We start from the raw sequence: 25,374 nt of genomic DNA on the forward strand, positions 1-25,374 counted from the left end.
TTGAAAGCCCTTCACAACCTGCCCCTGTTCTGTCCCCTCAGTCTTCTGACACTTTATTCCTGGCTACTCACTGTACAAGCCAGCTACCCTGGCCTGCTGACTGTTCCTGTGCCAAGACATCCACCTTCCAACCCCAATCTATTTCATTGCCTGTCCCCCACCCTTCCTCCTCATTTTTGCCTGCTGGCTTCTGACTTCAGGACAGATAAAAATTCATCTTCTGCAAAAGGCTTTTCCTGGTCCTCCCCAATGCTAGTGTCTTCCCTCTGAGATTACCTCCCATGTACCCTGAATGCAGTTTGTACATACATAGCTGTTTGCACGGTTTCTTCCTCATTAAAATGTGAGTTTCTTGAGGGTATATAGTAAAGGGCTTACTTACTTACTGGTAGTTGACTGACTGATTAACCCATATGCCAACATGTAACCTTTTGAGATTAAAAGGAAATGAGAAATTGTTCTTCTTATGTTATTGAAGATTAACATTTTGTTAAGCTAATACTCCATGCATGTGTCATCAAGTACAATTTCCTCCTTAATAATTACAACTTTTTTGAAATGATTACATCCTTGAGTTTGATATATGTCCCATTGAATTTTATACCAATTTATGTACTAAATGACCTTGATTTTCAAGTATTTCTTAAAAATGATGTCAAGTAGAAAGGATGAAGAAAATATTAGAATTAGATACATCTATCTAAAATTCCACTGTTTTCAGATTTGGAGCTGGAAGTCTCTCAAAGGCCATTTGATTCAACTACCTCATTTTAGAGCCAAGGAAACAGAGTTCCACAGAATCTCAGAAAGTAACCTACCCAAGCTCACACAGGTAGTAATCATTGGATGTGGGATGAAGCAAATGACTTTTTAAAAATGGATTCAGAAATCTATTAACTCATTCTAGACTGACAATGACACAATAACTTTTAGTTTAAGAAAAGCTAAAATTCCTGTATGTTTCAATATTTCTATAGATTGGTCATTTAATTAATTGTAAGCACTTTCTCCAAAGGGCCAGACTGAACTCTACCCATATATTCTTACCCTGTGTGACTATTGTACTTGTCTTGCCATAAATCCCGTATGGAGGGAAGGTCAACTCAATGTACTTTACTCTTTATTTCCTAATTATACGGATACCAGTGAAACAAATGGGCTGTATTTGTTATCCTTTGCTCTTGCTATGTGACTAACCCTCCCTTTTTTCTCAGTAATATATCTCTTCAATGACATTTTGAGACTTATTCTTGCCTGAAAGTCTCCAATGGTAACCCTATGTATGTCTACCTCATTTCTATATCCCCATTACCTTTAGGTGACCAAAATTTATGATTTGTTTTGATGGCTTTGCCATACACTCTGCCACAGTGCTCCCCAGGACCACTGGGTCTTACCATCTCATTTGATCCATTAAACCTTTCTCAAGCACACTGCACTGACCTTCCAACACTTATTCTCCCTTCCTTTAAGTGTTGCCTATCTGTATCAGAATGTGAGTTCCTTGAGGACAGGGAATATGTTGGTTTTTTATTTCTATCCTCAACATTTAACATTGTACTTGGCTCATAGTAAGTGCCTCATAAATGCTTTTTTCAGTTATTTTCAGTTTTTTCATTCATTCTTTAGATTACAGTATTCTATGGTTTGCAGCTATATAGTGTCATTTGCTACTAAAAGAATACTACTGTGAAAGAGATGAAAATATCCAAATATTTGATATCTTCTCTATTTTTATTTCTTATATGCCAGTATAGTAGAAAGAATACTGGACTAGGAGCTGGGGGTCTTGGAGTTTATTCTCAGCTCTGCCAATAACTAACAGTGTGACCTTGGATATATTACTTAACCAGGGGTGAAGAACCTGTGACCTCGAAGTCACATGTAGCTCTCTAGGTCCTTAAGTCCAGCCCTTTGACTGAATCTAAACTTCACAGAACAAATTCCCTTCATAAAAGGATTTATTTTGTAAAACTTGGACACAGTCAAATGGCCTCACCCAAGGACCTAGAAGGCCATGGGGCTTTGAGGCCGCAGATTTCCCACCTTTGGAAACTCTCAGAATCCCAGGGGCCATCCAGGCCAATCTGTACCTGACCAAGATTCTTGTCTACATCATTACCAAAAAATACTTAACCAGTGAGGAGTTTGTTACCTCCCAGAGGATCTCATTGCACTATAGGTTACCTTTGTGTTTCCATTAAGCCAATGTCTCTGCCTCTCTGCAACTTCCAATCCAAATCCTATTCCCCCATTTTCTCTTCTGTAATATAGGCTGAAGAATGGGGAAGAGAATTGGAAGGCCCTCTAAGATGGAGCCAGCTCATACCAGCAGAGCCAACAGTTAAATTCTCAGTGTGAACCATTTATTTGCAACTTGGAAATCAGCAAAGGCTACAAATCATGGCTTGATATGTTTTGTTGATTGCCTTGATGTAAGAGAGTAATGGAAAAAATTGTAATATGCAAATTAAACTTAAAGTGTGTCCACGGTAATTTCCCCCCCGCAGAACCACTGTTAAATATTTACCAGCATACTGCTGCCTCTAAGGTTCTGTGATTCTATGAATTCAAAAGACAACAAGAAATTAAGGTAGCTCCTCTCAGGCTTAGAATTCCTTGTAGTGGAAGTAACTGAACACACCTATGTTCTAATACTGTGCAATTTGGGTTAGGGTTTCCAAGACTGTGGAAATCAACAAACTCTTGGATAGTTTCTTACACATCAAAGCAGGAACCTAAATTATCTTTGGCACAGAGGTATGAATGTAGGGATGCTACATAGATTGAAAATCTGTACATTTTAGAGACACTTACCTAAAAGAAGTCTACTCTCACCTTAATGGCAACCCAGAGAATGCTATTTTGCAAGGGATGGAGCACTCGACTCCAAGTCAAGATACCTGAGTTGTCACACCAGCTTTGTCACTAATAAGCTTTGTGACCCTGGGCAAATCACTTCACTTAATCTTAAATATGTTTCCATATTTGTAAAATGAAGGTTTTGGACTAGGTGATCTCTGAGATCTCTTTGAGCTCTACACTTCTATATTGTAGTGAAAGGATACAACGCAAAGCCAGAAGAGCACAGGGAGAGAGAAGTCAGAAGACAAGTTCAAGTTTGACCTCTGATACATGGGGCAGCCAGGTGGTGCAGTGGATACAGTGCTAGGCTCAGAGTCAAAAGGACTCATCTTCCAGAGTTCAAATCTGGCCTCGGACACTTCTTAGCCCTGTGACCCTCTCCCCAGGCAAGATACTTAATTCTATTTGCCTCAGTTTCCTGATCTGTAGAATGGGGACACACTGAAGAAGGAAACTGCAAACCATGCCAAGAAAACCTCAAATTTTTGTGACCCCACAAAGAGTTGGACACAACTGAACTGATCCTGAATTACATAGTTGTCTCAATAGATTAGAGCACTGAGCATGGAGTCAAGGAGATCTGGATTCAAATCCAGCCTTTGATATACTGTGACCCTGGTGAATTACTTAGCCTCTCACAAAATAAGATAATATTTGTAAAGGGTTTTCAAAATATTTAAACACTATATGGGTCCTAACTGTTATAATATTTATTCCAACAACAACTCAGGGTAGGTAAGTTACTTTCTGAAACACATATATAATTTTTCAGTGCTTCTGTACTAGTTGCTTCAAAAATCAGGGCAAGCTTAATTTTCAGCTAAATGAAATTTGCAGTTAAATGGTCTAATGGCCTAATGTCTGATCATTCTTTTGTGAAAGTACCCCTTAAGTGTCACTTTTTAATGTGAAAGGCTCTTTTTCTTACTTTATATTATTAATCTTGACAGTCAAGGGTAATCCAGGCCCTCCACTAGACAAAACAAGGAAGTAAGAAAAGACAACCTCCTACCCAAGCTTTCCTTTCTTGGTGCTGATGGGGTGTTCCCCCCCGCCTTCCCTTTTCAGGAGCATTCCCATGCTCTCTCTCCCCTAGCAAAAACTGCTCTAACAAATAATTTGATAAACTCATTCATACCAAAATTTAAGTTTAAATAGTTACTTTTTCCATGGGTAATTGTACTTTAACAGGGTTTAGATCAAAAGAACTCATCTTTAGAGGTAGCATTTCAGAGATCAGTGATCTTGTGAGGGGAGATTTGTTCTGCTTCCCTTAAGTCACACCACATGTGCAATCAACCATTCTGGTTTAAAGTTATATGGACTTTTCTGTAAAAGGCTTTTAATGAAGCAGCTAAGTTGGTGGCTGAGTAGAGGTGGACTTCTCCCTTTAACCTACAGCCACCTACCCTTCCTAAAGCAGGACAAACTTCTACCACAGCCTTTCCCACCTAGGCCCCAGAACAGTTATGGGTTTGAATTTATAATAATGGAATCCATAGATGTTTGGGAGTGAGGTCTGTAGATAGAGATACAGAGATCTGGGAAATTTGGTGAGAAAAACAGAGGAAGTTAAGTCTACTTTTACATCCAGAAATTGCCATATATAATAAATACATAGGCATATAATTTCATATTTAATATTTCAGAGAGAAAATATTGAAATTTTCTTATGGAATCCCCTCAACCATTGTGAAAAATGTCAGTAGTTCTGGACCAGATGGATTAGGAAATGACCCTAAAGAAGATTAAAAAGATTACCTTCTAACTCAATCCCAAATGATGACAAGGTATAGTGAGAGGCAGGGTGGTATAATGGCAAGAACACTGGAAGAAATCTGAAGGCCAGCTCCATTACTAGGCTAACTGTATAGCCCCGCGCAAGTCATTTAATTTCTCTCAGCCTCAGTTTCCTCATCTGTAAAATAGAAATAATAATGCTTGGAGCTACCTCATAGAGTTATTAGGAGAATCTAGCTGATGAGATTAAGTATGTGAAACACTTTTTAGTTAAGAACGGCTACACAAATCTGTGTTGTTATTATCAGCTGTTGTTGCTGAACTCTAAATGTTCCGGGCCAAGTTAGTCCGAGAAATGCTGTGCTTGAGGAAAGGGAGGTGGCAGCAGGTTAAAGAGAGGCACAGACTTGAAAAAACTGTTTAATTAAAATGTTAATGCAGACCTGGCTACGTGCAGGGGTGGTATGATTTTAGGAAAACCAAGAGGGCTCCTGAGCTAAAACATCAATGAAATACCATCTAAAGATGAATTTTATTAAAGGCCTATTAAAACACAAAGGCCTTTGGAAGGGTCATATTTTAAGCCATGTCAACAATAACAACTTTAGGCTATAAAAACAACAAAGTTTGGTTGGACGAAAAAAGTCTTGGTGAGGACCTAGTAAGTGCTGGGGGCTTCCTTTGATCTTTAGGCCTCCTGCCTCTCCAAAAAAATCAAACAAATAAACAAATCTGAAGCACCCTGGGCAACTAGAAGATCCCAGCACTTGGAAGTCTTATGTGGTGGAATGTGGAAATGTTCATTTGGGGACTGATGGGTAAATACACTGGAATCATTAGTTTAGACGTCAAGTTAATGAGTGTTGTTCTGGTGTGCATTCGTTAACCTATTTGGAGAGGTATCTTCCTCTAACAAATTAGAGTTCAGAAGGGCAGTCGAAATACTTTTATAAGATTTAGAAATGGAAGGTAACTTGAGTTAGTTAATCTAATGCCTTCATTTTACAGATGAGGAAACAGAGGTTAAGAGACTTGCTCTGGGTCATAAGGCTGGGATTCAAAACCAAGTTCTCAGACTCCAAATCCTAGCACTCTCCATCACTATTACCCCTGGAGGGGTACAGTGGAAAAAGCACTGGTTCTGGAGTCAGAAGACCCAAGTTCAAATTCCACCTGTGATGCTTACTACTTGTGTGTTGTTGTTCAGTCATTTTTGCTGCGTCTGACTCTTGCCATTTCCATATTCAGCTTATTTTACAGATGGGGAAACTGAGGCAAACAAGGTTAAGTGACTCACCCCAAGTCACACAGTTAGTAAGGGTCTGAAGCCAGATTTAAATTTGGGAAGATGAGTCTTTCTGACTCCAGGCCAGCAGTCTATCCACTGCAACACCTTGCTGTCCTTACTACTTATGTAACCTTGGGCAAGTCATCTAGTCTTTATAGACCTTATTTTCCTCATCTGTAAAATGGAGGAAGAGAAGAGTTGGCCTGGATTTCTTTGAGATTCCTCCCAGCTCTATGTCTATGCTCCTACCACTTTTCTTCTAGCAAGCAGAGGACCTTTCTGATGGTTGGGAGCCGTCTCCCGTTGTGCTGATCTATATTTTCCCACTGGACCCAAATGACTCCAGAGGAGAAAGTGAGGCTGGTAACTTTGCACAGCCCTCCCTCACTTAAATTCAGTTTGCTTGCCAGTCAAGGAATCACCTCCCTGATGTCACGGTCCTCTTCAAGAATGAAGGACAAACAACCACTTTCTGATGGTTAGTGACAGGGCAGTGGTTACAATTAAGAATACAGCATACATGCTTATTCAAATGTCTTGTCTAATGGCTATAAAAACAAAACAAAGCTTAAAGGGCAGTATGTGGTTCTTTACCAACTCTCTGCAGACATATTCACTCGATAGGTAATGTATCAGCTTGCTTTTCTCTTGGCTGGTTGAAATCACTCTTGACTTCTACCATTATAGTGTCAAAAAGAAATACAACCAAGGAAGGCATAATTTTTTTTTAACATCTTTCAGCAATACCATTATCAAGGAACATGAGCCCACTGTGCCACAGTGTATCAAGAATGACTTCCTTTCTTTGTTTAGCAAAGTAATTTACTCTTATGTAATTTACTGTCTTAAGTTATACACTGTCTTACAATCATCTTTTGATAAAATATTAATAAAAAAAGAACCTAAAGTTTGGGACTAGGGAAAAAGTTATACTGTTTTATTTTCAAATCAATGCTCATGTTTAGAATTAGCTGGATTTGATTATAGATGATAATCTGAGTCACCAACTTTTCATAGATATTTCATAGAAATCAACCCCTTTAACATTCTTCATATCTAGGATTCATTGTTTTATTCAGTCCCCCACTCTCCCTCTCAGGGATTCTTCCTGCTATAGAAATGTTTAATCCTTCCTTGTTTTTCAAGAAACAACATGTCACCACCTAGATTTTTAAAAATGAGATTATTTCATATCACCGCTAATGTACTCTGGTTTCTGACCAATCCTGGACTCCAAGCCATGCCCCTAACATCCCCACCTGCCCCTATTTCCTTTCTAACATGCCTTTGCACAGTCACTTCTCTAAGTCTGGAATGGACTCTTTCTCAGCATCTTCCTTCAACATATTACTCTTCTGAAATTCCCAGCCCTCTGCCTCTCCATTCTTAGTGCTTTCTCCCTCCTCAAAATATCTTGTATTTATTAATCTGTTCTCATGTTAAATCTTCTCAGGAGGATGTAAGCTCCTGGAGAACAGAGATCATTAAAAAAAAAATTTGTCCTTGTATCCCCAGCATTTAGCTCAGTATCATGTATAATATAGTAGGCACTTAATACATATTTATTAAATCCAACTGAATTGTTCATTGTGAAGCCTGGATGAACTCCACCTAACTATATCCTAAAAACTGCTAATTATCCAAAGATATTATCTCCCTAAGAAAAGAGCATCCAGTTCAAAAACTTTGGCTGATCAAGACCAACTCTCACTCCCACTAAGCCTTTCTCTTGAGTGTATTAGAGCAGAGCACCACTACCCAGACACAGACTTTGTCTTTTCGGGTTTAATTATTTCCCATCTGAAACCTTACTTTCCAAGCAGTAAGAAATTCCCAGAAGCTCTTCTGTTAAGAGCACCACCCACTCTCCAAGTTATACAGTTAGGTCCTGTGTGCTCTGAGCAAGCAGTGCTCACCAAACTGTATCTGAGGGGTCACTGGCAGGCAGCCCAGGGAGAGTTTCTGGCAATGCTACCCAGTGACATTTAGATCATGACTCTCAAACTTCACATTCCACTTTCTCTTTAAGACCCCAAGTTTCTATATTGGAATGTCACAAAATACTAGAGCGCATCAGGCTTGCATTTATCAGGTAGGACTTTTTTTTTTAATAGTCATTGTAAATGTGGCTCCAGAGTCACAAAATTGTGATGACCACTACACTAACCATTTTCTTGCCAGACCTTTGGCTCTGGCTCAGTTTCTCTTCTCTCAAAATAAGTAATTTTTAAAGAAATAGTTTGTATTTAGATAGCACTTTATAATTTCAAAGCGTTTTCCTCCCTACAATTCTGGGAATTACATGGCTCACATGTTGTTGTATCTATTTTACAGATGGGCCAACTGAGGTGTAGAAGGGTTAAAAGACTAGTCCAGGAACACATGGCAAGAACTGAAGTTTTTTGACTCCAAATTCAGTGCTCTTTTTTTCCACTTCAACAACCTCTTTCTGTAGTACAATTCCAGTCTAAAAGATCTGATTTAGATCTTAGAGGGAGAAGAGAGACTAGAGCAGAAATTAGAAAAGGATGCTCTTTGTTGTTCAGTTAGATCCAACTCTTTGTGACCCCATTTGGAGTTTTCTTGGCAAAGATCCTGGAGTGGTCTGCCATTTCCTCTCCAGCTCATTTTACAGATGAGGAAACTGAGGCCAACAGAGTTAAATGACTTGCACAGGGTCACATAGCTAGTAAGTGTCTGAAGTCAGATTTGAATTTAGGAAGATGAGTCTTCCTGACTCTAGGACCAGTACTCTATCCACTGTTAGGAATACAGTAATAAATATTAAAAATAAAACTAGGTTTACAGTTCCCTACTTAATATACTTGTGTTTTCCTTATAGTTGGAGAATGCTGGTAAATAGTTACTATTTAAGAGAGGTTTTGATTCAGTACAATTCAACAGATATTTATTGGCCATCTACGCTGTGCAAAGCAGATGCTGTGGAGAGATTCAAAGATGGATAAGATCTAATATGTCTCCCCTCAAGGAGCTTATGATCTAGTAAGAGGGATAAAACAAATACAGAAATACCTGCAGTACAAGAAAGAAGAAAATAATTGCCACAAGAGAGATATAAACGATATGGTATGGGGTGTTAGAGAAGTCTGGAGTATCAGGGAAGGTTTAATGGAGGAGACAACATTTGAATTGGGTCCAGAAAGACTGACAGGATTTTAAGAGGTGCTGATGAGAGGAGAACAAAGGCCAAGGCAGTAGAAGGACATGGGAAAATTCTAGAATGGAGTCATAGGGCCATAGCTAGTGAACATTTAGAAAGGTATAAAGTGATTATGAAGAGACAGCATGGCTACATCAAGAATGGATTGTATCAGACTAAACTTATTTCTTTTTTCTGAAAGCATTACTGAACTGATGAATAAAGAAAATGTGCATTAGTCTTACAAAAATGATGAAAAGATGTGGAGTAGATGATAACAGGATTAAACAACTCAAAAACTATCTGGTTGGCCAGATTTTAGAGGAATCGGGGAGGCCTGAATTAAACTCCCAACTCCCACAACATCAATCAGTCCTGCTGTAAGCCAAGACACTGCGGCATCTATGACACATGAAAAGGGGTAAAAACCCCTCAGGTTAGGTGGTCTCTAAGTTTTCTTCAAGTTATGTGGTTTTATCACCCATATTCCATAGTTTTTTTGTATCTCCCTGGTACACAAAGGTGCTCAAATTTTTGTAAATAAATGACTGATTGATAATGATATAAATGGCAGTTTAGTGTCACAATGGATAAAGTCCCAGACTTGAAAGTCCGGAAGACCTGAATTCAAGTGTAACCTTAGATACTTACTAGCTATGTGACCCTGTGCAAATCACTTAACTCTGCTTGCCCCAATTTCCTCATCTATAAAATGAGTTGGAGAAGGAAATGGCAAACCACTCCAGTATCTTTACCAAAGAAAACCCCAAAATTGGAGTCATAGAGAGTGGGACATAATTAAAACATCTGAATAACAACAATGCTAAAAATATATTATGACCAGTAATGAGCTCTTCCATGAAAATTATTACTTCTTGTTTGATTTTTGTCGCATATGTGTGTATATATATATATATATATAAATATATAAAATTTCTTAAACATCTCTCAGCAGTTAGATTCATGCCTTTCCTTACTTTGAAGCAGCCTGTATACAAAGACAGTAAAGCTCAAGTAACTCGTCAGCTTTAGAAAAACTTTCTTCTTTTCCTTATCTCTGCCAGAATATCCACTAGCACTGTTCCCCTATAAAGAACACCCAACACCGAAGAGCCCAGTGTCTAGGGCAGGAATGGGCAACCTGCAGGCTCGAGGCCACATGTGATCTTCTAGGTCCTTGAGTAAGGCCTTCTGACTGAGTCCAAGTTTTACAGAACAAATCCTTGTATTAAAGGGATTTGTTCTATGAAGTTTGGATTCAGTCAAAGGGCTGCACTTCAGGACCTAGACGGTCACATGTAGCCTCAAGGCTGTAAATTCAGGGGTTAGGATGGGAAGGCTACAGGAAGAACCCACTCCCTTCAGCACAAAGAAATCAAGGTACTTCACCCATCAATGAGATGATATTTGTAAAGTACTTAGCACAGCGTATGATGCATAGCTGGGGCTACATGTATGCTTATTTCCTTATCCCCTTCCCTTCTTCAACTTCCATCTTTGAAGAGATTTTGGTTATGGGGTTAGTCCCTCAACAAACATTTACAAAGTGTCAAGCATTGTGCTAAAAGCTGGGGATACAACGAGGCAAAAACAGCCTCTGCCTGAAGAAGGAGGTTTCTCAAGAATCCTTATGAATATTTAATTATATCTATATAAAAGGAATTATGTGTGGAGGGGAGAAGAAACCTTGAATTAGATTGTGTAAATAAATATGTAAGCTGTTGATAAGAAGACACAACTCCAGGATAATTATTTGTGTTCTGTGTTTTAAAAAAAAGCTACTGTTGAGTCTATAACCAAAACCTTACGGCAGTAAAAATGAGCTTTCTATGTCTCCATGGAAGTTCAGGAAAAAAAAGCAGTTGCTCTCAGGGAAAGAAATTGCTGCTTCTCTCTTCACCATGATGTTTTCCAAAGAAAATGTGTAAAAAGAAGCTTCTCTTTTTTTTTTTCCTTCTGTAAGAACCCAGCTAGAACCTTGCTCTAAGTACTGCTGTTTGGTGCAAATACAGTGATGGTCTGTTTGGAGTCAGTGGAGTTCAAAGCTGACTGTACCTCTGAAATTGACCCTCTCTCTACTAACCCTTTGTGGAACTTTAGAAATCACTTGATATGGTTCTAACAGTTGACCATTTAAAAACTTCCTTTTCTCCCTTCCTGATCTGATCAAACTAGCTAAGTGAACTAAGCAGAGTTCACTGTTAATCTGACTTTTTCTTTCCATATAAAAGGAAATCTTTAAGTCTGAGTCTCAATTCTATCTTTAACTCAATAAAAGAAAAAGCTATGCTCAGTTTGTACATAGATGAAAATGGGGAGGAAGGATAACAACTGACATTGAGAAAGCTCTTTAAAGTCTGCCCAATTCTTGCTTTCTCTCTCTTGTAAGGAGAGATTATGAACACTGAGTCATGCTGAATCAAGATCCTCTGAGAAAAGAGACAGGATACAAAGCAGGAGCCAACAAACAGAATCAAAGTCAGTGGTCCACAGGTATGAGACTCTGGGGCCACATTGGTCCTCACTACTAAAAAGAAGAATCACATGACCACCTTGTGCCTTGAAAATATAATATTCTAATTTCTCATCAAAAGTCTTGCTTAGTTGCTGAGCTCATTTGAGAGTTCTACAAGCAGTAGGGATGATTGCATTTTTTTTATACCCCTTCTACTTAGGCACCTAGGGCCCCAAGGCACAGTCTTGGGCTTTTTTTCTTCCATACAATTTCCCTTTGGTCTTCTCACCACTTCCCATTGGTTTAAAGATCATATCTAACACAGATAAATCTTGTATCTATATATCCAGTGCTAATCTCTCTCCTGAATTCCAGTCTTGCATTACCAATTGCCTGCTGTACATATCCACGTGTTCAAAACAGAACCCCACTGTATTTTCCCCCTAACTCATCCTTTTCCAAAACCTTTCTATTTCAACTGAGGATACCGGCATCTTTTCAGTCTTTTAGGTTCATAACCTTGGAGCCATTCTAGCTGTTTCTCTCTCTCCTTTTCTTCCACTATCAGGTGCCAAGTCTTACTTGTTCTACCTCTATAACATGTGGTTTTCTGTTCACTTGCAGAATTTCTACATTGTCAGGACCTCATCACCTCTCATTTGGACTACTTCAGTAGCCTTTTAAATGGTCTCCATGCTTCCAATCTCTCCTTTCCCTGATCTATCCTCCATAGGGTTGTTAAATTGATATTTCTAAAACACAGAACTCTCCATTTAATGCCTATATCCAAAATTTTCATTGGTTCCCTACTATCTCCAGGACAAAACACAGACACATAGACACAGACTTAAGCATGGCATTTAAAATCCTCTAGAAAATGGCTCCTGCCTATTATTTCATATCACTCTCTTTAGTGCAAGGGTCAAGCTGGCTAGCTGTTTCCCATATGTGATTTTTCATCTCCTGACTTTGCAGAGGTAGTATCCCAGCATGGCTGGAATGTATTCCTTCTGGCTCTTAAAATCCCTACCTTCCTTCAAAGCAAAGTTCAGGAGCTGCCTCTTGTGGTGCTTACTTTAAGAAAATTGTTTTTATTTTTTGTTTTGTTGATGACTATTATCTTTAGATTACATTACTTCTGGAAATATTTCTTCCCCAACTGCATCAACTGAGACTTTCTTCCTTTTGGCACTGTTTAGTATAATTCTGCACATTTGCTTATGTGTACATGTTGCATTTACCTCCAGTGAAATGAAAGCTCCTTAAGACAGGGGCTGTTTTATTTTCATCTTTGTGTCCCTCACGACTAGAACATAGCAGTTTCTTAATAAATGTTTGCTGAATCAAGTTACTGCTTTTGAGTTTCAAGACTTATAATGTTGATGGGACAATTCCTTGCTCTCATTCTAAGCTTTAAGAAGATGCCTACCTACAAGGTATGACTTGAGAGTAGGTCCTAGTCAGCTACTCCCAGGTGACTCCCCCACTATTCTGAAATTTCCATCATTAAGAGTTATTCCACTGATAACAAAACAAACATAGGGTCACAAATGAAATGCATTTGTCACAGGGAATGAAAGGAGAGAGGTGATGTGCCTCCCTTTCCATATATAGAGGATACAGATACAAGAGTTAATCTAAATAGATTTGAAAATTAATCCAATTGGAGATGATAATATCACAAAGGAGAGATTGCAAATCAGTAGCCTATGAGTGAATAAAGTTTATCACAAAAACTATTTGTCATAATAGAGGACAAGAAGAATGAAATATGGTTAACTTTCAATGGACAGGGAAGAAGGGGAGGCATAGCAGAGGCCAGTCTTGTGGGGCTAGCTAAGAAGCTAGTACAATGGCTAATGGGGAATAGGGCAGGAATAGATTAGATGTCTTAGGTGGGAAGAGGGATTGCTAGACAAAAAGGGTACAGAATATGGGTACTAGGTCAAAGCAGGGGGCAATGTAATGCCTGACTCGAATACTAAAGACTGGCTTAGCCTACTTTTTATAATTTTGGCTTAGAATCTGTTTTAGGAAGTATTTACCTCTATCAGGAACTTCCTGATATGTGTTTGGAAGCTAAAATACCTATGGGTAAATAACACAGGACACAACACTAATAAATCTTTTGAATTTAAATAGGGTTCCATGAGTGGAACCAATGACCTTTTAATTGGAAACATTCCTCCTCTTGCCCTGGGGTCTCTTAGAAGTCTAAAATCCAGAGAAGAATATGTATCATAGTTACAAAGCATTTCCTTCCCAAGCCTACAGTGCACTTTCCCCAAAACACACAGAGTCCTTGGACACTTTACAAAGAGTGGGCACAAACTGAAGGTACAGTGATATTGAAACCTACACATGGGGGAACACTGATAGCGAGAGTAACAAGAGTACCAACACAAGACTACGTATCAAGGGAAACTGACCACTTGAAGAAAATATGAAGAAATAAAGGCAGACAGGCTTATATTTTTTTTTATTAACTGTACTTTGTAACCTCAGACAGTAATCTGGAAATCACCATGAAAATGTAATCTTTGAAACTGGCAAAGAAACTCCAATCCCAAATACAGCATTGATAAGTTTTGAAAATATTAATTTTGTTTTCTATAATTTTCGTAAGATCGAAAAGATAACTGGCTTCCAGGTTCAAGTCCCAAAGATGTAAAATAACCTGATGGTTCTCTCCCCTACCCCTTTCCACACACAAAATAACAGAAGGTATATCACCCATCAAATCTTAATCTTCACATTTAAAAAGGGTTCCACCTAGTTTTAATTATTTTTCCTCTCAAGGAAACCAGAGGACAAGGACAGTTGGGGGCAGGGAAAGGTGAAAGGGAAAGTAGACAGTGAAGGAAGGTGTTAATGGAGATATCCTCACTGAGAACTGAAAAGATATGCCTGGGTTAGCATGCCACTCTAGTGATGAGCTCATTGGCCCAGGACACATGTGCCTTGTGAATTTAGGTGAGTGCACTAGATTTGTTTGGTCCAGTCAGAAGTAAACAAGATAGTACAAAATGAAGTTTGGAATATGTAAAGTAGATAGTTCATCAAAGTCTTATTAATCTGATCTTTACTCTTATGTGATTTCGGATGGAGTTTTCAATTTAATTTCATAGCTACTAATTTTACTTTAATTTTCCAAACAAGAATAGAAGTCTTAAATTCTTGCTATCCAAGACTTTTTAAAAGCAGTTGATACAAAAAATTACCTCTCAGAACTCTTCAATGTAAACTCTTTTAAAGTCATTAGAAATAACCGAATATTGTTTCTCCAAAATAACCGTCAAATATGTATTAAATGCTGTATGTGTAGAACAAATATATATTATTTTAGACCAATTAGAAAATGTTGATCATATTTCATCTTACCTATTGTATTGATTTTAAGACAAATGTTAAAAATACATTGATAATGTAAACCCTTAAGAAAGAGAATAGGGTGCCAGGAAGCATAGAAAATACTTTTTATAGCTACGTCTTACCTTAAATAAAGTGATATAGTAGCTAACAACAATGATTTCTGCAAAAGGTAAATTAGGTAGTAATTCACTTTATAATAGAATTCTACATTTTGTTTGAATTCTACATTTGAATTATTTTAAGTAGCAAGCTCCCAACAGTGCTCCTCCAAACCACAGTTAAAACACAATTTGATTTGTATCTAATAATAGCCAACATTTGCATAGTGATTATTATGTGCTGGGCACTGTGTAAGCTCTTTACAATGATTACCTCTGTTGATCATCACAACAACCTTGGGAATTAGTTAGATGCTATTGTTATGTCCATTTTACACATGGAAAAACTAGGGCAGACAGAGGTTAAGTGACTTGCTCAGGGTCACACAGTTGGTAAGTGCCTGAGGTTGAATTTGAACTCCAGACCTGTTTTATCCATCGCACCACTTAGCTGCCTGTGCTTATCTTCTCAGTATATTTTTATTATCTAAAATGAGATGCACCTGCGCTGTAATAGTGTTGGGTCTGACCACTCAGGAGTAAAACATTGGCAAAGGGCCTTTCTGTTAGCTCCAGGTTCAAATATAAACTCCTCTGATTGGTATTTAAAGCTCTCCATAACCTGAGCCTTGTTAATTGGCTTTAAGGTTTACAATGCACTTTGTTCACATAATCTTGTAATGCAAGCATTATCTTCATGTTACAGATGAAGAAACTGAGATTACCTAGACGACACTGAAATCCTGAAATGTAGATATCTTTTTAAACCTATGAGAACACCACCTTGCTTCCCATTTGATTAGATTAGCCCATCTGAATTATTTTTGGACCGACCTCTCAGACCCCACAGTCCCCTTAGGGACACATGTCCTACCACATGGCATGACTACTCACTCATTAGATACTTCCTCAATCTCTTCAGCTGGGGGAAAATTCCTAGCTTTCTGCCCTTCCATCTTTCTGTGGATCAGTTCTTCTTGGTTGATTATGTTGGTGTTTTTGAGTCAGATGATAACCTTAATGCTTGATCAATGACCACCATGTAAATTTCCCCTTGGATATGCAGTTTGTACAACAAACTTTTCTCTAACTTAGATTGCTTGTTAACGTGACACTAATAATGATGGAAGAGAGAGATATGGGAAAGGAGAACAGGGAGTGGGAAGTGTGCAGATGGATTCACAAAACTGCTGAATCCTGTGAAGAAGGATGGCAAGTGTTGACATGACTGCAAAAACATAGTCAGCTACCCACCTCCTTGAGGCTTTTACCCTCTTGAGGATCATTACTATGTAGTACACTCCATCATTCCCTAGCAACAGTCTTCCATTGGACACCTGCTCTTGGAGGGTTCACTCTATTCTCCAACCTGGGCAGAAATACCAGGGAAAAGAGGTTCCAGGCCAATTCCTCTTTATGCAGTCACTGTCTGACTATTCCAAGGAACCAACAGACTCAAATATGCTCATGAAAGCTTTTCCCATCCCAAGAGACTCTAGACAGACTCCTTAAACTGGTCCAGGTTTTCTTTAAATGTCACTACTGAAAGTTACTCTATTGTTTTTCGAATAGCTAGCATCATATAGCTGCTTGGGAGAGGTAAGCTTAAATTTAGTTAAGCCTAGCTAGCCAGAAAGTTATTTTGTTAAATACTACTAGCACATATATGTCACATTTAGAATCTGAAAGAATATATGAAATAACTATCATAATTTATATTTTTATTCTGTATTACTGATCTTACCATAACTAGCTCATATAATAATTTTTTAAAAGACTGAATAAACTACCATCTACAACTTAAAAAACTATGTCAACTCTACAAAACCTATGCAGGAAGAGAGCAGAAGTATATACTTTACCCAGGAAAAGAGACAAATTTAATCTCTTAGCATGTCATTCACCTTCAGTGACTAAAAAGAATTAATTACCCAGGTTTTAACTGTCCTTGGGAAAGATGAGAATCAGCTGACTAACTATGATACAATCACATCATGGAGGCTACAAAGAATCTGGCAAAGCAGTAAGAGTTGGCAACAGTGGCAGTGGAGAGATCATTAAGCTAGGAGTCAAGAGGCATGACATCTAGTCCTGATTATGCAAAAGCAAAAGATCTGGAGTTAGAAGGTTCACATCCTGACTCCTTTACCTATCACCTGTGCAACTTTGAGCAAATCTCTCAGCCTCTCTGTCCTCAGTTTTGTCATATGTAAAATGAAAATGGAAGATCTCTAAAGTCCCTTTTAACTCTAAATCTTATGGTTATATATCACTCAGTGCTTCCATTCTCACACCCACAAAATGAGAGAGTATGGACATAGAGCTGGCCTTCAAGCCAGAAATAGCTAGCATTTTAAGATTTGCAAAGCAGTTCCTTCATTTGTTAACTCATTCAAATCCTCACAACAAACTGGTGATTATTATTTCCATTTTACAGATGAATAGAAAAGGCGCGAAAAGTGAAAGGGTTAAGGGACTTGTTTGGGTTCACATAGGAAGTGCTGAGTTAGGATTTGAACTCAGGTCTTCCTGACTCCAGGTCTTGTGTCCTATCTACTGGGTGACCTAAATGCCAGTAAGACTGAGATTCATATCCCACTTCTGACACATACTATTTGTGTGACCACTGGCATCCCTTCAGTGTCCGAGGCAACTCTGAGAATACAAGTAGCAATGAAGGTGCTGACTTATACTGGTACAGTTTCTTCATCTTGGAGTTCCCTGTACTGATGACATCACAGTTCTAGTCCCTATCCCTATAATAAGATAATGACAGAGAGTCTAGTGGATGGAGAACAGTTCTAGGAATCAGGAAGACTATGGGTTCAACACCAAGGTGACTTGCTCAGAATCACAGATCATAGGCAAACTTGAGAGGGATGGGTGTTGAACCCATAGTCATTGGGCCATTTGAGTACATTCAGTAGTGAGGAGTAGATTTCGTTCTGCATTGAGAAGAGATCACTCCAAGGCTGCCACTTCCTCAGTTCTGGCTACTTGTATGTTTCTCTTGCTCTACTTCACTCAACTCAGGCCCTCCAATTACTGCTTGTAGCAAGCATTCTCATCCTGACCCATTTCCCTGGTGGTACTGGCTCCTGTTCTATAACTATTAATTTTATGGAAAGAAGCTGGTACTAAAATAACTGACCCGAAAGCAACTAATTCAAATAATTCCCAGTTTGAGGCAGTAACAGGGTGCTTATCTGGCTCCTCCTTCTGTGTGTCTGTGTGTGTGTGTGTGTGTGTGTGTGTGTGTGTGTGTGTGTGTGTGTGTGTGTTGAGGGGGGGTGTCAATAGAGTCAATCAATGACCCTATTCCACTTAAAGTAAATGACAAGATATTATGCCCTCATACTTCTGTCAACAATCCATCATAGGTGTGAACAAAGTTTTCAACTAAATGGGAAAAGTCCTGATCAATTTAGATGTTTTTCTTTCAGAACCATTGGCTGAAATGGAGTGACACTGCACAGGAAATATATCTGAATTGCTTGAAAAAACTTGGTAAGATTACCTATAACATTGTGAGCCAGTTCATAATCAGTTGGAAAGTGGAGAAGAAAGAAAAGCCAAGTCCTACCCCCAAGAAAGAACTGCCTGGTTTTCAGAGGAAGAAATTAAAAATATCTATAGTCATATGAAAAAATGCTCTAAATCATTATTGATTAGAGATGCAAATCAAAACAACCTTGAGATACCATATCACACCTATTAGATTGCTAACACAACAAAACAGGAAGATAATAAATGTTGGAGAAGATATGGGAGAGTTGGAACACTAATTCATTGTTGGTGGAACTGTGAGCTGATCCAACCATTCTGGAGAGCAATTTGGAACTATGCCCAAAGAGCTACAAAAATGTGCATACCCTTTGACCCAGCAATACTGCTTCTAGGACTGTATCCCCAAGAGATCATAAAAATGGGAAAGGATCCCACATGTACAAAAATATTTATAGCAGCACTCTTTGTGGTGGCCAAAAACTGGAAATCAAGGGGATGCTCATCAACTGGGGAATGGCTGGATAAATTATGGTATATGAATGTAATGGAATACTATTGTGCTGTAAGAAATGATGAACAGGAAGACTTCAGAGAGACCTGGAAAGACGTATATGAACTGATGCTGAGTGAAATGAGCAGAACCAGGAGAACTTTGTACACAGCAACAACCACAGTGTACAAGGATTTTTTCTGGTAGACTTAGAACTTCATTGCAATGCAAGGACTTGAAAAATTCCCAATAGTCTTTTAAGGAAAAATGCCTTCCACATCCAGAGAAAGAACTATGGAATTCAATCACAGATTGTAGCAGATCATTTTCTTTTGTATTAGGTTTTGGTTTGTTTTATGATTTCTCCCATTCATTTTAATTCTTCTATGCAACGACTAAGGTAAAAATGTATTTAATAGGAACGTATGTGTAGAACCTATATAAAATTGTATGCCATCTCAGGGAGGGAAGGGAAAGGTAGGAGGGAAGAAGGGGGAGGGATGGAAAAAAAATCTAAGTTATATGGAAGTGATTGTAGAACACTGAAAACAAATAAATAATAATTAAAAAAACAAAAAGAAAGAACTGCCTGACATGATAAGGGGCAGGGGACAGACCCTGGTCTTGACTTCAGTCAAGCCCCCTCTTGGCTAGAGAACGATCTGGTTCATTTCAAAGGATTGGGAAGATTCTGACTCAGTATCTGCACCCTAGCAAGAATGGCCAATTGCAGGATCTGCATCAGGAGCTCAGGACAAGCTGGATCCAATAAGGAAAAGCAGATTCAAGGTTCTACAAAGATGCTAGTAAAAAAGCTGAACCGTGCCCCAGAGGGACATCCTGAGGGCTCCAGCAAAAGACCTTTCAGGAGTTGTCACATATATGCTCTGGAATCTGTGTGAACTGGTGAGAGAACAGGTTACAGACTTTAGGGGGGATGCTCTGTACTGACTAAATACCGAGCTAAATACCACTTTCTAAAAAGTGATCATCTGGCTAAGTGGTATCAAATGACAAAGGGAGAAGCACAGTGATGGGGCTATAACACTAAAAATGACACCCCAAAATACTTAGGGCTACCATTAGAGCCATAAAGGCACATAGCCAACTGCTGCTCCGGGGACCAGACTTGCCAGTGAATGGGAGTTGGGATAGTAGCCCAGAACATATGTTACACTTGTGAAAATGTTGATTAAGGAAACTGTTTGCTTTAGAACAAGCACAAAAAAGGACCAAGAAGAGTAACTGAATTTATAACCTTCCCAAAATCCACTTTAACAGTTAAAGAACACCTGACCACCAGATTTAGTGAAATCTATAGAATATAGGTATTTTGCCTCAAGACATATATTTTTATATTTTCTAGTACACCTACATTAGCTCTATTCTAATGAAAATATAATAGGAAGACAGGTTTTTTTTTTTAACTACTGTAAAAACTATTTGCAATTCATGCTTGGTTCATTAGGACTAAGGTAGGGTGGGGGCTATTTGATGAAAGTTTAAATCAGCCTCAATTACAATTCTGAATTCTAGATTTTTAAGATATCTGAACATAGCTGGAGTCCGGACTGGATTTGATTGATACATTATTTTTAAAAATTCAAACAAAAAACTCTAATGGGAGGGATTATACATTATTTCTTACCTATTACTAGGGGAAAAAATCAGGCTTGAGTTTTGAAGGGCAAGTTGAAATCTTTTTAAAGAAACAGTTCATTTTGCTGAGCTATAAAGAATTCTACTCTTGTACTTCCTTTTATTTATTTCAAGAGAATTTTTTTCCATAAAGATTGCTATGTTTATAATACCCTCAGGGTCGGCAGAACCAAACTTCACAGGACTCTAATTAACATTAGAGTTGTTTAGGCTAGGGTGGGGCTCAGAAATTTATATCATCTTCATGACACAAAGAAATGAAATCTAGAACTTGAGGAGTAAATTATATTTTTGCATTTCAGCTAATAACATAATACAATAGTTTTGAGTTAGGAAACTCACAATTCATCATGACCATTCTTCCTGTACTATAAAATGCTTTTGTCTTTTGTACACTATTGTTCAACAAACTTTCAGTTTGATTCAATCAGCATCTATTAAATGCCTATTGAACTTCTTAGAATAGTAAAATAAGTAAGAAGTGTCCACTATGAATTTTGTCCAGCTGCATGTTGTGAAATTCACAACTTGAGTCAGGCCTTTGCTGATCCTTGGCAATCCTTCTACCCCTATCAATTCCTTCCTCATTCTACTTAGTGAGTGTCATAAACTCCTTCTACTCAGGGGCAATCTCCAGTCTTCTTGATCTATATCTTGCCTCTGAACCCAGATGGCGCTGGAGGAGAAAGTGAGGCCCCCTCAATTAAATCCAATTCACTTGCATGTCATGGCATCATCTTCCTGATGTCATAGTCCTCTTCGACAAGGAAGCACAAACAACAATCCTTACTCACATTTACAGGAGATAACCTAGCTTCCTGCTTCACAGAAAAGCCTGAAGCTGTCTGACGGGATCTCTCTCAGCTTTCCTCCTCCACTGCTCATAACTTCTCAGCATTATCACTCCTATTCTTTCCTCTTGGTTACAGAAGAGGAATCCCTGTTCCTCACTAAGTCTACTCCCTTTACTTCTGTCTTTGAGCCCCTTCCCTCCTGTTTCCTTCATGTTCTTGCTCCAGTAACTTTTATCTCATTTTCACCACTGGCTCCCTGCCATCTGCCCACAAAGCATGCTCAGGTCTCTCCAATCCTAAAAGATTTTCCTTGATCCATAACCTCCTCTCCCCTTCCACCTACAGTCTTATTTCTCTCTGCTTGCCTTCACTGCTTTTTTCTTTGAAAAAGCATTTACACCTGATGCATCACCTACTCATTGGCCCCCTAGCTCCTCAAAACCGTGGTAATCAGGTTCTCAAAGTTTACCAATATACCAGTGATCTTCTAATCATCAAATCAAATGGTCCTTTCTCAGTCCTCACCTTCCGATCCCTCTGAAGCTTTCGACATAACTGACCACTCCATCCGATTGGATATTCTGATACTCTCTTCTCCACTGACTACAAACATATCAGACTTTCCTGTTTCTCCTCTTATCTCTCCAACTACTCCTCTGGCTCCTGATCTTTTTGACCCTCGATGTGGGGATATGTCTTTGGTTCCCTACTCTTGTTGCCCCACTATCTCACTCATTTCCATGGCATTCACTGTAATCTCTATGCAGATGAGCTCCAAATCTATTGGTCCAGCCCTGACTTCTCTTCCAAATTGCAGAGCTTGCATCTTCAACTGTCTACAAGTTATCTCTACCTGTATATGCCCTCAGCACCCCAAACACATGTCCAAAGACAAGTTCATTATCTTTCAGTTTCAAATTTCACTGTTTCTACCATCCACTGAGTTTCCCATGTTCATAAATTTGGGGGCATCTTTAAGTGTTTTCTCTTTTCTTACTTCTGTCTCATCAGTTCCCAAATCCTCCTGAATTCATTTTGGCAGTAGCTGTGGCATCCATCTCCTCTTTTCTTCCTACCACTACCCCCCAGTACAAGTCCTTATAACCACCCAACTGGACTGTTGCAATCATCTACATACAAGTCTCCTTACCTCCAGTCTTTACTGCTCCCTACTCCCCATTCACCAACAGTACTGCTGCCAGAATAATCTTTCTTACATATAAATCTGATTGTTATTTCTTTGACTAAAAATGTTTAGTGGCTCCCTGTTGTCTAATAAAGTTCAAACTTCTCTGCCTGTCATTCAAAACTCTCTACAATCTGATCCATTTTACTTTTCCAGTCTCTTATTACTCCCCTGTCTGTAATCTAATTTCCAGCCAAACTGGATACCTCTCTGCCCTGCAATATAGACTAGGTTTCCCACCTCCAAGCATTTTCTCAGTGAATTCCCTATGCCTGAAATGATTTTCCTTTATCCTGTTGAATTCTTACCAATCCTTTTAAAAGCAAAACTCAAATGCTACCTCTTACTCCATTAGTGCTCTCAATGGTAACAATCCTTCTCAGATCTCACATGGTACTTTGCTTGGTAAGTGATTAATGCAATCATCATGTATCACATATTATATTTAGTTATGAATGTCTTATCTCTCTTCCAGATTCTTGAGTTCCTGGAAAACAGCAATGAGGTCTTGCCTCAATTTTGAATCTCTCTTAGCACAGCACTCTGGAAACAGTAGGTATTTAATATTTCTTTTTCGCTATTCTTTCAAACAGAGGCCTGAAGAAATCTCAACCCCATTTAAGTTATTAAACCTCTCCCTCACCACTTTGTCTTCCCTTTTTAAAATTATATCTTTGTTGCCCTAACATTCTGTCTTTTGTCTCCATTAATGGACCTGTATGTCTGTAGCTGCCCTTTCCCAAAGACTTCCTTGCAATTTAAACAGTGTGTATGGTAAAGGGAAATCAACATGATTTTAATCTGTTTCATTCTACCATTCTGGGTGGGCAGGCACTCAGTGCCAACAGCAACAGAACAAGCTAAAGCCTTCTACAGGAGAGCCCTGTCATCCCATGCCAACATTTAAACTCTCACCCTATAAAGCTTCACACCATTATTAAGCATTTTCTATTTGTAAAATGCTTTACAGTCATACTGTATTAATTATTTTACTAGTTGTAACTTTGCATCAGAATTGTGTAGATTTGGGGTTTAAAATTTTTTTAAAAAAATTAAGTGCTTGCTCTATGAGAAACCTGTTGGATTGATAGCCTTATGGAATAAAGTTCTATGCTGCAAGTTACACAGAGAACTGGTATGAAACTATATGAGTCCTCCCATATGGTCCCATTGATGTGCCCTGGCTAGTCAGAATCATGGTTAGAACTGGGTTATGTCCATTCCAGAAACTACCCATTAGATAATGTCGGCTCCTGGATGACAGGGACTGTTTTACTATTGACTTGGTATCTACCACTTAGCACAATGCCTCGTACTTGGTAGGCACTTAATAAATGCTTAGTAATTGACAAATTAACTGATCTTGTGTTGAAATTGATAGATCTCATTGCAAATTAATCCAAAGGCCACCTTTAACAACGTAAATTACTTCTTACCAGTAGAATGGTCTAGATGAATTTGAATATGAAAAGGGCTTGACTACCTATGCTTCTCTTTAATTCCCTGACATTTCCAAAGTGGACCATATTTTGCGGATTCATTTAGTTCCCAAATTCATACAGATGAACCTAAAACTGAGCCCTCATTGTTATACCCTGTTTTGTTCTTTAATGCCTAATACCTGTGGTATAAAGTCATAGATTTTGAGCTGCAACGCACTACAGCCAACACAGGCCATCCTCCTCACTTTATAGATGATAAAACTGAAGCACAGAACTGGTCCCTACCTGAAGTCACATGACAGCAATAAACTTAAAACTTAACTTTTCAAAAGCTGTTCCACACACTCAAAAACTGAAGGAAATTAGGCTGGGTCTATAACAACAGTCACAACTCACATTTTGCATAGTGATTTAAGGTTTACAAAGTATTTTCATCACAACGACACTCTTAAGCCTAAAATTTCTCATGCTCTGGGTAAGACCTTCAATAAAAAAATAAAATTTTAGTTATTGTATTGGTTTTATATTTCTTCAGCTACTGCTCAGAACATAAGATTAAATTTTATATGACGCTGGTGAATCTAAAGTAGCCTGAATACTGAGTGAGTTTTTGACTGTTCCACAAGAGATTGGAATATAGCAGTTTATAATGAAGTATGAAGAATTTTCATTATATATAGATAGCTATTTATCCAAAATACTGTTATTTTAAAGACATACCAAAGTCCTTCATTTAAATTCAACCATGTTTAAGACCTTACTAAGTGAGAGACACTCTGCTAGCTTGGGGAGCTAGGGGCAGGAGACCAAGGGGAAGGGAAGGGTGGTACAAAGACAAAAATAACCCCAACAATCTCAGTCCTTTGCATTTTTATTTTAAAGGAAACTTTACAAGATATAAAATCCCAGCATTTGTAACATCAAATTTTCTAGAACTTTTCAGATTCTCTTTATATATTATCTATGTTTAATTTTATTTATTTTGCCAAATATTTCCCAATTCCATTTTAATCTAGTTGCTGCTACACTCAAGATTGTCCCTGGACCACATAACCAGCCCCCAGTACTCCTGGTTCAGGTGATCTTTAAAATTTCTTCTAGCTCCAAAATCTTATGATCTTAGACATGTTAACTTCCAATACATTTATAGAGCCCTTACAGACAGAAGTAAAAACCTGAAATAAAGCTGGTAACACTTTTGTTCATGTTTCCAAAACAATTACTTAAAAGACACGCTTATGACTGCATATATATAACCTATATCAAATTGCTTATAATTTTAGGAAGAGGGGAGGAAAGGAGAAGGGAGGGAGGGAGA

The 25,374-nt window shown here is 38.4% G+C and overlaps 1 protein-coding gene across 5 annotated transcripts in view; it reads right to left on the reverse strand.

The window, feature by feature from the left end:
• KCTD1 (potassium channel tetramerization domain containing 1) overlaps positions 1–25,374 on the reverse strand; it is a 246,445-nt gene that overhangs the window by 77,793 nt on the left and 143,278 nt on the right. Inside the window, exon 2 of one of the 5 annotated variants that reach the window (XM_072604460.1) lies at positions 4,627–4,783. The exons of the other annotated variants lie outside the window; for them this stretch is intronic. The gene's annotated coding sequence lies outside the window, so the exon portion shown is untranslated. The remainder of the gene's footprint in view (positions 1–4,626; positions 4,784–25,374) is intronic. 5 annotated transcript variants of the gene reach the window in all.

The sequence above is a fragment of the Notamacropus eugenii genome, chromosome 4 (assembly GCF_028372415.1).
Source record: "Notamacropus eugenii isolate mMacEug1 chromosome 4, mMacEug1.pri_v2, whole genome shotgun sequence".
Lineage (NCBI taxonomy): Eukaryota > Metazoa > Chordata > Mammalia > Diprotodontia > Macropodidae > Notamacropus > Notamacropus eugenii.